The sequence below is a fragment of the Pinus tabuliformis genome, chromosome 1_1 (genome assembly GCF_031772625.1).
Source record: "Pinus tabuliformis cultivar Carrire ecotype Pingquan chromosome 1_1, CPIR1, whole genome shotgun sequence".
Taxonomy (NCBI): domain Eukaryota; kingdom Viridiplantae; phylum Streptophyta; class Pinopsida; order Pinales; family Pinaceae; genus Pinus; species Pinus tabuliformis.
In genome coordinates, this window is record NC_142297.1 from 387,859,327 (window position 1) to 387,872,193 (window position 12,867).

The following is a 12,867-nucleotide window of genomic DNA, read 5'->3' on the forward strand; positions in this document are numbered from 1 at the left end:
CATGCGTGGTTCACCCAGAGTGTTTCTGACGCATCTATTTATAGGTTCCTGTAACCCCTTCACAGCCTTGCTATCGCGCAACAACTTCATGTATGTCTCTAGAAAGGTCGTAAGCATAGAAGGGTCCATTTCCTGAACAAGTTTATCCTGGCTCCCTGAGGTAGAGGCCTCAACGAAGCTCTTCTTTGCTTTCATGAACATTTCGCGTGCGTGCTCCATATCAAATTTAGCCTCCTTCTCTGGAGCTTTGCGAACCCATGCCATGTCTTCAGGTTGTTTCCCCTTATCGTCACCCATTGCAATTTCACTTCGGAGCACTATATCAAATTCGGATCCTCTTCGCGAGACTCAACTTTCATCATCTGCAGGTTCTGAGTCAGTTGCGGTGGTAGCACCCCTTTGTCGTGTATTCTTGCTATCAGTGTAGGACAGTCATCAGTCTCATGATCAAACTGAGTACAATATCTCCAAAATGGATGCGTTGGGTTAGTGCATTCACAGACATTCTGTCATGGTCCTCCACAATTGTAATAGATCAGTTGCCCCTGACCTCTTCTTGGTCCTCCCCTGCCTCAGCCTCATCCGCACCCTTGAAAGCCTGTCTTCACCATCCAATGCTTTGGTCAGGTGGCTACATTTATTTCTGAACTCTATAGGTGGGTTTTCTATCCATCATCAATTCATAACTTCAGCAGTTGCACTCATCATGCCTTATCGACCTGCAAAAGTCGCAGAACAGTTGTTGTGGCATTTGTCCAAACTTCTGCAGCAAATGACAATTATCAGTCGTATGTTTCCTTACTACCTGACGTATAGTGCACCATAACATAGGCCCGCGCTCGGTCCTGCTTAGGATTCTAGCCTCAAAGGCATCGATCCTCCTCCTGCAATATAGTTTGCAAAGACCGGGCAATGGTCTTTGTTATGCCCCTGACCTTTACATTTTAGGCACCATACTGCTTCGTGCACCTCTGACTGAAATTTTGTATCCTACTTTAGACTTTTCATTTCGAGGCAAAGATTTTGTAACTGTGCACGGATCTCCTGAACCCCCAGGTTTAGATCTTGCATTAGGGTTTCATGCAATCTTATTGCAATCTCCAAGGCTTCTGCCTGAGTCGTAATCGTCTGTTGTGACAACGAAACCCTTCGGTGAGGCAGGAGCGAAGACACAAACCATTCACGGTGTTGTCCATCTATTAAGTTCATATTAGCTTTGCGCATTTTACACTTCAATCTCTGATCCAATTCCCAAGGTGTCTCACCTGGTTTCATCGCGATTTCCTTGAACCCCACAATCGACTGCACCTCAGATTTATGCCTATTGAACTCTTTATTCAGCGCGGTCTGGATCTCTGCTAACTCCGTGTTTGGGTTATCATTAAAGTACTTGATGTACCAAGTTAGTGCGTGATCCTACAAAGCACTAACCAGCGTTGCCTTCTTCATGTGATTGTCTGTGACGCCCTGAGCTGCCCATATAGCTTTTACGACGAACCAGAACTGGTCTAGGTTCTCATTTCTGAAGCCCTTAAACAATGCCAGTTTCACTGAATTTTCCATGTTGAACTAGGGTGGAGGTGGTGGTGGTGTGGGCGAAGTCGCAAGTGATGGTGGTGAAGGTGGAGGTGGTGTGGGTGGAGGTGGTAGTCGCGAGAACCCTTGTTTTATCAACTGAATTGTGCTTCGCGGAGAAGCCTGCGCTACTCCCTCTTCGTCACTCAAAGGAGGTGAAATCAGTGGGCCATATTCAAGACCCTTTATTCCCTCATTCATGTAAGTCTTTCCACTTCACGTAGCTCCAAAAATCAAGGTAGTTTCATAACCCATTTTTTGCATAATAACATCTTAATCCAAGTATTTAAAGACTTCAAGTACTTACCTCGTGGACCTTTGAAAAAGTGTCGCGTCGCCTCGCTGTAACTGACTCAGGTATTGACTGCAAATTCTGTTACAAACCCTCTTATGATACGATCGAGCCAATGATTGACAATGCAGGCGATATTATCCTCAGAGGCTTCTAGTCATTGTACTAACTCCGGGGTCCAGACAATAGGACCGTCGAGCCTCCACCTTGCTTAGTTGTCCACTAGCTTCGCGATCCACTTGTATAACTCAACTAGAAAGGAACATAAAAAGATCTTGTGGATTTTTGTATACATGTATCTATCTAGCCACTATTCCTTTGTTAGTCGTGGATTTCTATTCTCCTGCGCTGCGAATTCGTGGATCTTCTTATCCAACCAATCTCCGATCTCTTTCTTAGTTAGGTTCCAGTGATACGACATCGCACATCTCTCATGCAGATTTCGGTCCTGGGAACGAAACCATTTGTTGGCTTTGTGGGCCCTGATCTAGGTTCAATGGTAGTCAGCGAAACAAATCCCTACACTACTGGCCCTTTCGGCATTAGCCCGCTGAGTGCGAACCAAAGTCTCACCCAAAGTAGTATGGGGGGATGTTGTAACCAAGTCTCCGCACCCTGAGATGGTCATGATGTCGGTTTATACCCCCTTCCCCTGATTTCACGTAGGTCGCTAAGTCTTAGGGCTCTATCAATGTACCCTTTATTCCACCCTTCAGTACCTCCACGAAGGAGTACGATTGACCTTCGCGCAGCCCTAACTTGCAGTTCAGGTACTTTTGCGAAGCTATGGAAATGTATTGTATAGGTTCCCAAGTTATCTCAAGTGTTTTACTTATCTTACCAATCAATTACAGTTAATGTCATGTAAACTGATATCTTTACTTGCATTCGATTAACAGATATAATCACATACATTCGCGTATCAAATAAACAATTTAAAATAAACCCGGAACGGAATATAATCAGATGCATTAACAGAGACTAAATACATAGTAATTGCATAATACTCCTCTTTATTGATATCTTCCAGTGTAATACAGACTCTATCCACCCTGCGCACACAGCTGCAGGGGTTTGCGCACTCAGCTGCGAACTGCCACCTTAGGCCTCTGCGCACTTAGCTGCAGAGGCTCTACCTACGCTAAGACCCAAAACACTTAGACTTCTCTACCAAAACTTCCAAAGCTTCATTGTTCTCTAACTGCCTATAGATTACTTACTTAGCAGGCCATGGGTAGATCTTTACAACCGACTTGACACTTTACAAAATAAGGGCACAACCCACACCTTCACGCTCCACGACCACAAAATGCGGAGACTTTACAACTTTATTACAAAATTGTCCCAAAACATTGGCTTTTAGCCCCAAAACTGCTCTTGGGGGAACCCGTTCCCAACAGATCTTCAAGTCATTCTTCCACTCATCATCAATTTTTGGATGACACTTTGCTAATGGGCACTCCCACTGTCAAGGAAGTGGCAACCTTAAATCACATCCTTACTACATACTCTAATTCATCTAGAACTTGCATTAACTTAGCCAAATCCCAAATATTTTTCTTTAACACTCCACTGGTTATTCAAACTCACATGTTTAGGCCTCTTAGTTTTCAAAAGAGCTTCATTTTGGCCAAATATCTGGGTGTCTCTCTCACTAACTACCCTCTTAGGAAAGTCACTTAGGAGAATCTTCTTCAAAAATTTAATGCTCATCTTTCCTGCTAGACCTTCTACTTAATAAATTTGGCAGGATGCTTCACCCTCCTCAAATCAATTCTTCAATCCTTACCTATTTATCTCTTATCCATTTTTTCTTCTCTAAAGGCCATTCTAAAAATTATACAAAACATTTAGCAATTCTTCCACTTGTTGGGTGCTAAGAGAGAAAAAATGTGGGCTTTCACTACTTGGGACAAACTTTGCCAACCAAGGCTTGAAAGTGGATTTGTATTAAGAGATCCAAAAACTCTTAGTAAAGCACTCAACACAAAAAAATGGTAGAGATAGATCAATAATCCATAAGCCCTCTCCTGTAAGATGTGGAGACACAAATACACCCAAAAATTCAAGAATTACAACTCTAACTGATAGGTAATATCAAAGGTTCACGTATTTTGAATTTTTCCTGGGAACACAAAATCTCATCAAGGAGTGTATCTCTTGGGAAGTAAGAAATGGTTAAAGCATGCTATTCTTGGAGGATTATTCGCACTAATGGCCAAAATTATCCTATAAAAATCATCTCAATCCTATCAAATACTCTATTCTTGCTTGGGAGCTCGAGTAACAAACATACTAGAGCTTCTAATTCAAATTCCTACCACACTCCTCTCTAATGTTCGTGAGGGAAATAAATTGGCTAACCATTTGGTTAATCATGACCCCAATCTAAGTGCTTCATTGATAGATCTAGATAGGGATCAAGGCATTCTTGACTCCCTCTCTCAATGTTTGAATTGGGACAAAATAAACTTTACCGCCCACCCCACACCCACAACCGTTGTGCCTCCCCTCTGACTCTGATATAATGGATGCCCGCCAAAATAAATGCTCCATTAAGCGAGCCATTTGGCAGGTTATTGGCCTATTTATCATGTGAAAAGATCAAACCAATAGACAATCTAAGCTCTTAAAATTAAAATATAATATTGAACCATATTATAATATATATATATATATATATTATTTTTGATGTATAAAATAATAAACACATAATAGAATTATATCATAAATTATTGAAACGTTGATCCACAACAAAATTCATTATGTTAAATTGATCAATATAAATGAATTACAACATTTAACTTCAAGGATTTCTATGTTTTTGAAATGTATATTACCTAATAAATTAAGTAATAATAATTTTGTTAAATTAAAGATCAATATAAATTAGAATACAATTTTCAACTTATTGCATATAATATTATGTATGCATAAAATTATTACATATATATGATCAATATAAATTAAAATAGAATTTTCAACTTATTGCATATAATATTATGTATGCATAAAATTATTACATATATACAAATACAAAAATATATACAAAATAAAAACATATTATAAGAAAAAAAATAAAAAAAATAAAATAGATTTATATTACAAAATATTAAAATGTATAATGATTGATAATATGTGGGGAAAAAAACTTATATTATTAAATTCAAAATCAATATCAATTAAATACATTATTAATCATTATAAATGCATATTAATTAATAAAAAAAAAAATCAAATTTATTGGATTAAACCAAAATATAAATGAAAGTTCAACATTTAATGTTTAACTTCATAGTCATGTGTTCGTTGCATCTCATTATCTTTACGCAAATCTTAAGACATTGATGTGATTTATCACGAAGAGTTTCTTTATTCATGAATGAAAGAAGCCTCCATTATGAGTTAATAAAAGACATGTAATACAAAATAAAATACAAGTATTTAGAATTATATCATGCTATATTAATATATATTGATTGATAATACTTTGGTAAAAATATTTATTGTTAAATTCAACATCAATATCAATTTAATACATCATTCATCATTTTAAATGTATATTAATTAATAAAAAAATAGAATTTATTGAATTAAATCAAAATATAAATTAAAATTCACTTCATAGTTCTTGAAAAAACATATTGAATTAAATATTAATACAAATTAAAATTCGACAATCAATTTCTTGCATATGATATTATGTAAGCACAAAATTATTGTGCAAATACAAATGCAAACACAAACATAAAAATGCAATTAACAAATATATAATACAAAAAAAATACAAATATTTAGAATTATATCATAAGATATTGGAATGCATATTCATTGATAATATTTAGGGAAAAAACTATATTATTAAATTGAACGTTAATGTCAATTAAATACAATATTCAAATCAATTTAAACATATACTTATTAATAGTGCTGGTAAAAAAATCAAATTTATAAAATTAAAATTAAAATACAATACTTAATTTCATAGTCTTTTATATTTTTGAAATGTATATTAATTAATAATTCTTACATAAAATAATTATATTCAATTAAACATCAATACAAATCAAAATACTAGTAGCTTTTAAGCATATGATTTTATGTATACATAAAATTATTAGAAATATACAAACACATAATAATACAATTAATAACAAACATATAACACAAAATCAAAATACAAATACTATTATATGGAACATCAATATTAATAGAAATAAGCATTTAACTCATTGTAAGTGTAAATGTTTCATATGTTTATCATTCATAGTCATGATGTCATTATGATTATATTTTTCAAATGTATCATCATATTGTTATGGCTATTTATATTTTCCCAATGTATACCAATTAAAATTTGTAAAGTTGAATCAAAGTATAAATTAAAATACAAAAATAAACTTATTTAAAAGGTAACATTCTCATATAACATTGTGTATAAAATTATTGCACAAACACACATAAAAATAAAATACATATAACAAACACATTATACAAGAAATATACACATTTAAAACACAACATTCCACTCATTTGAAATATAATTTTTATACATCAATTAGTGGTACTTGCACAAAAGATGTATATATTTTATTAAATTGAACATCAACATAAATTAAAATACAACACTCAACTCATTTGAAATATAATTCCTACATATGATATTGTGTTGTAAAATTATACACATAACAAAAACAAACAAACACATAACACAAGAAACAAACAAGCACACAAAAAAACAAACAAATAAACACACAATGCAACAAAGAAGTAAACACATATGCAACCCAAAAACAAAAATTTAAACTTCTATCATCATAAAACATCTTGTAATAAATTAACTTTTTAAATATATATTTATTAAATTTATGTAAGAGTAAATTTTAAAATATTATTTTCAATTAAAAATATTTATTCTATTTATGTTATATAAAAAAAGGAATGTATGTGATGAGTTTTTAAAATGTACAGTGTTTGATGAGGGTGGTAAATAATTTATGATTATTATGGTGTCATGTATTTTTGAAATATATTGTGACATTATAAATTAAAATTGTAAATTGTATTGATTAAAAGAGTTTACAAAATGATTGTATTATTTAAAAGAACTATAACATTATTTTAAAATATCATTTAATTAACACATCCATTATAAATTTAAAACCTTAACATTAAAATACAAATAATTATAAAATTGATTTTCAAGAAAACACATAATACAACAAACCAATAAACACACAATACGACAAAGAAATAAACACATATGCAACACAAAAATAAAAATCTAAACTTCTATCATCATAAAACATCTTCTAATAAAATAACTTTTTAAATGTATATTTAATTAATTTATTTAAGAGCAAATTTTAAAATATTATTTTCAATTAAATATATTTATTTTATTTAAAAAGGAATATTTGTGATGAGTTTTGAAAATGTAGAGTGTTTGATAAGGGTTGTAAAGAATTTATGATTATTGTCATGTATTTTTTAGATGTATTGGGATATTAGGAGCCATTTAAATTTTTGAAAATTGTAAATTGTATTGATTGAAAGAGTTTATAAAATAATCATATTATTTAAAAGAATTATAACATTATCTTAAATATCAATTAATTAACACATATATTATAAATTTAAAACCATATTGTTAAAATACAAATAATTATAAAAATGATTTTCATGACAAGCTAAAAATATATATTAAATTCACAATTAAGTATAAAATAATATAGTTGAAATTTCAACCAAATTTTATCAACATATTTAAACACAATATTATTATTATTTTCCATTATTACTACATCCATTTTAGAAATAAAAATTTAGATTAAAAAAAAAAATCAAAAACACACACACAAAACATTCCTCACCAACAGCCATGGCCATGGTTTTGATGAGGGCTCTAGGGAAGGGAAAACCCCCTCCCTCAAAAATAAATGCTAATTTTATTAAGGTAGAGTTTTGAGTTTTTCCTCAACATGATTTACAAGTAAATAAGTAAAATTATATATCATGACATTACATATCCATCTATCTACTACTAATTTAATATCATATTCCATCTCCTTGTATTATGATGGAGAGTCATCCTTTATTTTCCTGTATAGAACACAAAAAAGGAAAATCATATTAACAATAAGAAATTTTAATAAACATATTATCTAAATTTATACATTATTAAAATTTGAAAAATCACCTATCCATCTTTCTACTAGTAATTTAATATCACATTCCATCTCCTCGTATTATAAGTGAGTCTGGATCATTCTTTGTTCCCTGCATAAAACCCCAAAAATGAAAAACATATTAATAATAAAGAATTTTAACAAACCTATTATCTAAATTTTTATAGGGTGCAAAATCCCGTAAATTAGAAATAAACAAATAAAAACATATACAGATTTCACATTTCACGAGACCAATAAACACATTAATTTAAATTTTAACAATTTAAACCAAAAATGCTAATACCTAATAGCTAATGCTAATACCAGTCTGGCTACATTAGGTAAAACCTATTGATTTTTGCCCAAAATACTAGTCTGGCTACATTAGGTAAAGCCTATTGATTTTGGGGTAAAGCCTATTGATTTTGGGTAGGAAGGTGAGTTAAGGAGAGAGAACCCGCATTCAATTCAGATACTGAAAGATATGGAAATATATCAGAGTGGGGGATGAAAATTCAAATCAACCTAATTAGGTATTAGTTGGAAGAAAATTGCAATAAGCTTGAAATTCGACTTGCAATAAGTGGGGAATGAAGGCAAACTAAACAGGTATTGGTTGGTGGTAAATTTATCAGAAAAACCCAAGAAAATTAGAGTCAGCGTGGACTTCTTATGGCATTCCATGAGGTTTTCCCCCTAAAGATGAGAATTTCTTGGACGAAACCAGCGAATGAGAAGTTTTTCAAAGATGTGGTCCAACCTTTTTGTGCCGGCCCCGAATCTGCCATAAAGAAATCTCTTGTCGATCTGTTAAGCCGCAGCCGAGGTTCAAAAGGTGAATTCCGATATAGTCAACGAACTAAGCCAGTTTCTAAACACTACATTGGGATAAAGTTGATCAAGAAAACAGGGGTTAGGGTGATGCCTATTGCTCATGCCTTTTTCTGGATTACGGATCAACAGGAAGCTAATGTCTGTTTAACAACTATGCAGCACTACTTAGCAGCAGCTTCGCTAAAGAAAAATAATAACTATTTGCTAACAACGCTCAGCTAAAACTCAAATGGGTTAAACCATAGGTCTTTTTATTTTTAAAGTACAGTAACAAAAATGTCCAGAGAGATGAGCTTTCAAAACAATTTTACAAACTTGACCTTGACATATGAACTGTCTGTCTGCTATATGAAGAAACTTATGGAAAAGGAAAGAAGTTTAAATACCTATAACCGAGGCTATCTGTCCGAGAGAAAAACATGAAAAAGCAAGCTGATGGTCGACTTTTGTACAGTCCAGAGAGTAAATCAAAATCCAGCTGAATCAGCTGTAGAGGGTAAGAGCTATTGATTTTATATGCAGTTATTTTTTTAAAGATAAGACCTATAGATTTTATATGCACTTTATTTAGCTAATTACTCTTTAAAAAAATTACTATATTATGAAATAAATTACTCTTTAAAATAAATATATATATATATATATATAAATAATGATTTCACTAGCAAATCTCCAGTGAGAAGCCCTAAAAACTAAAAAGTACTATATTAAGATTTCATTCGAAAATCTCTTCTTTTAGGAACCTGTAATTACACCATTGACATTTCATTAAAGTGCAGGAATCGTGTTGAAGGTATATGTATTACGATTTCACTAGCAAATCTCTAGTAGGAAGTCCTAAAAACTAAAAAATACTATATTAAGATTTCATTCGAAAATCTCTTCCTTTAGGAACTTGTAATTACACTATTGACATTTCATCTAAAGTGTAGGAATCGTGTTGAAGGTATATATATATATATATTATGATTTCACTAGCAAATCTCTAGTAAGAAACCCTAAAAATTAAAAATTAAAAAATACTATATTAAGATTTCATTCGAAAACCTCTTCCTTTAGGAACCTGTAATTACACCATTGACATTTCATCTAAAATGCAGGAATCGTGTTGAAGGCAACGAGCTGAACACGACAAGCTGAAAAAAAGAAGAAAGAAAAATAAACTGGAACCAGATCTGTTGCTTCAGTGGTTTGTCCTACAGCGGGACATGTAGTTCATGCAATTAACAAGACAACACAAGTTGAAAAAACAGAAAGAACAAGAAACTGGAACCAGAGCTTGTTGTGAATTCTGTTGGTTTTCCCTGCAGCAAGCAGGACAATAGTTCATGCAATTAATCCAAACAAACACATACAGGAAGACGCAGTTCCAAGACCTAGTGGTGAAGATTATGAGTTTCTTGCAGCGGGACAAGTAGTTTATGCAATTAATCCAAACAAAAACATAGAGAGAGATGCAATCCCAGAAACTGGTGATGAAGATTAGGATTCAGATGTTTGTGACTGGGATAGAGATAAGAAGAATATCATGTCCCATAACCAGTTTTTTATTTCTTGGATGCCTTTAGACCTGGCAGTAAGTAAGACAAAGGAAGTTCGATATTAGTGATGCAACTTCTTGAGATTCGATATTGGTGATGCAACTTCTTATGATTCGTATCTATGTCTCATCTAAAGTCTAGGAATAGTGTTGAAGTGCAACCTCTCACCGGCCAAAGGTAATGACGGTTGTACAACAACAGGTCTCATCACACAGACTCTCACAACCAATCATTTGTTTATGGTTATATAGATTAAAAAATTATGAGGGAAACTGAGAGGGAAACTGAGACGTGCTCTAATCTTCTTCGGCTTACATGAATTAATGTATAGCATCACACAAAAAGTTTGTGGATGCTATGCATTGCTTCAGCAAAAGAATTTCTCCCTGCCACGCACTGTAGATCTCGGTGATAAACCCTGACCCAATACACTTGCGAGCTCCGTGGCCTTCTGATGACACAAAACCCGTTAAGGTCGGCCACAAATCTGGGTTTAAAATATTTCCTAGGTCGCCACAGGCTCTCATATTGCACCCAACTCTTTCAATTGGCCTCTAAATTATGCTTTAATGCCTAATGTCATATCGAGGGCCTTCAGTGCAACACCTACAGCCTCAGAAAGTGGGTTTTCTTATCCAATAACAAGAGCTGCGAACAGAGTTGTCCACTGTTGAAGTGAAATGCAGGGTATAAGGGGGATCGGTATTGCCCCACTATAATCTCAACCCCAAATCGTTGCCAAGGTCTTCACCAGGAAAACCAGTCTTCTTAGTGAAAAGGTTATGCCCATATGTACCTAGGTCCTAGCTGATTCAGGTTCATCAGCTTTTACTTCATATAATTAATTTATTGGATCCTAGCTGATAGATTTAAATTTATGTTAAAATTCACTTAAGTGGTCAATATTTTAGCTAAAGGAGGACAAGGGGCTCCGCAACATAGAATCAACCCCGTCGGAACCATCTAGGACTAGCCACAAAATAAGCTAATGCGCCAGGAAGAAAGAAGCAAGGGTAGCTAGTAGAGAAGCATGAATGCCAGTTGTTGTATATTCTATTGCTTCACTGGTTTGCCCAACAGTAGGAGGAGTAGTTCATGCAAACAAATACATAGAGAGAAATGCAGTTCCAAAAACTCCTTATGTACAGAGCATAAGAAACAAACCCTAAATAAAGGGAGCACTCCACTCCACATAATCAATCAGGTAAAGCCAAATCACTCCCTGAACAACGAAGGGTTCAACGGAATTGTCTGTAGAGCATGATAAGGGACTTCCGCCGCAGCTGCGAGCAGATTGCCCCCACCCATACGCTGTATTATGTTCAAATGCAAAAGGGCAGCAATAGAGAAATTATGTTCAAATGCAAAAGGGTAGCAATAGAGAAATTATGTTCAAATGCAATTGGGTAGAAAGCAGAATAACCAGGGCTGGAGAATATAATAATTTCCTAAATACACAAAAACTAAAAGAGTAAAAAAATAAACACAGGTTCATTTTAAATTTGGTATACCCATGAATTTTAATCTTTATCATCACTCTATAAATGTAAACTTGAGGTCAAATACTAACTTCAGTCTAGTATACTTCTTTAAAAACTAGGTGTAGCAATTAAAAGCTTACCTGCAACAGCGAAATTTTATTTTGAGGCTGGGCTCGATAACAGAAATATTTCCTCCTGCCCAAGAACCCTGCCTCTGTGTTTTCTCCTCTGGCCCGAAAACTCTGGCTCTGATTCTCCTCCAGGCCTGGAACTCTGCCCTGGAATAAAATACCTTACACATTATTACAATTTAAACATAGATCAGCCTGCAAACTCTGCCGCTGGAATAAAATATCCTACACAATTGTTACAGAATACATGAATAGTAATGAAACATAGATTACCTCTTCTTTCAATCCGCTAATTTCATCATACTTCGTCTCATAGCTTCATATCCTCCTTTCACGGATCAAATAATCCTCACTCTAAAAACCAAAAGAACCTTCATACTTGCCAACAAAATTCAGAATCAAAGAAAAAATAACACAAGGAAAAAAATAAAATACTAGAACAGTGAAAAAAAACCACAACACAACAATACAAAACAATTCAGAACAAAACAATAGACATGGCCATGCCTAACACGACAGGACACAAGACAAGACAAGAGAGAAAAACAAGTTCAATGGATTACTCGGCAAACAAACACCAAAAATATCTCCACTGCCCAATGCCGCTACCTCCTCGTTTAACAAAGGCCGCTTCTCTAACATACATTTGAATTTAATGGCAGATATTATATGCAGTTTTCCTAAAACTTTTAAATCCGTCGGTGACAGGCTGGCGTAAGAACCGTTAGGCAAAGGAGGGAGGGTGATGATTGTAGTTTTGAATTTTTTTGAAAGGGATAGTTATTCATTGTGTACCGAGTTAATTTTATAAAATAATAAATATTTTTTATTATGTTATTTTTT

At 33.6% G+C, this 12,867-nt stretch overlaps 1 long non-coding RNA gene across 2 annotated transcripts; it reads right to left on the bottom strand.

Annotated features, from left to right (window-relative positions):
- Nucleotides 1–7,738: 7,738 nt before the first annotated feature.
- On the bottom strand, nucleotides 7,739–12,623 carry LOC149213271 (uncharacterized). Of its 2 annotated transcripts, none has more exons than XR_016250318.1 (4): nucleotides 12,298–12,623; nucleotides 12,034–12,171; nucleotides 8,067–8,146; nucleotides 7,739–7,969 (listed from the first exon to the last, which is right to left on the bottom strand). It is a non-coding gene; the product is annotated as an uncharacterized LOC149213271 (long non-coding RNA). The 2 variants fall into 2 exon arrangements; XR_016250319.1 differs by having other exon boundaries at nucleotides 12,034–12,185.
- Between the last annotated feature and the right edge of the window lie 244 nt (nucleotides 12,624–12,867).